The sequence below is a fragment of the Austrofundulus limnaeus genome, unplaced genomic scaffold (assembly GCF_001266775.1).
Source record: "Austrofundulus limnaeus strain Quisiro unplaced genomic scaffold, Austrofundulus_limnaeus-1.0 Scaffold150, whole genome shotgun sequence".
Lineage (NCBI taxonomy): Eukaryota > Metazoa > Chordata > Actinopteri > Cyprinodontiformes > Rivulidae > Austrofundulus > Austrofundulus limnaeus.
In genome coordinates this window covers 1,005,020-1,005,721 of record NW_013952552.1, presented here as the reverse complement: position 1 = coordinate 1,005,721, position 702 = coordinate 1,005,020, and the positions used below count along the sequence as shown (strand labels likewise).

The following is a 702-nucleotide window of genomic DNA, read 5'->3' as shown; positions in this document are numbered from 1 at the left end:
TTCAGTTTTCTTGCCGATCTCCGATCTTTAAAAAGTCTGACATGCCGATTCCAATTTTGGCTGATATCCATTTTTTAAATAGACGGCAGCAAAAATTCACTTCTCAGAGTATGAGTCAGATCTGCTTGATCTGGAGATTCAGAACATGATAGCCAAAGGTGCTGTCAGGATAGTAGAACCTGTTTCAGGCCAGTTCATCTCTAATAATTTTGTTTGACCAAAAAAGAATGGTAAACTCAGACCTATTCTAAATCTGAAGGGGCTGAATAAATTTGTTAGATGAAGAGCCCAACTAGCTCAGTTGGTAGAGCRTGAKATTTTTAATCTCAAGGTCATGGGTTCAAGTCCCATGTTGGGTGATGCACAGTTCCCTTATGGCTAATGCAAGGTGCAACTGTGTTCAATACTGTGCTATGGTTTCTTGAAGACAGTGTGCACAGAATTGCTGTGTCAGCTACGGCAGAAGAAGCATGTACAGCTGCAAATTCAATTCTGTGCTATGGTTAACCTGAAAAAATTGCTGTTAGTGACCAACTTTGCAAGAAAGAATGCAGCAAAATTGAAACTGGCTTGACTGCCTTAAAAGAAAACAGAGATGAGCATTTCAAGATGGAGCTGTTTTCACAAAGCTACCGGACATTATCCAAGAAAATGATTATTTCACATCTCTGGATTTACGTAATGCATATTTTAGCATTCCGA

The 702-nt window shown here is 39.3% G+C and overlaps 1 non-coding gene across 1 annotated transcript; it reads left to right on the top strand.

Annotated features, from left to right (window-relative positions):
• The first annotated feature begins 286 nt into the window (after positions 1–286).
• On the top strand, positions 287–359 carry trnak-uuu (transfer RNA lysine (anticodon UUU)). The gene has a single exon. It is a non-coding gene; the product is annotated as a tRNA-Lys (tRNA).
• Positions 360–702: the final 343 nt, after the last annotated feature.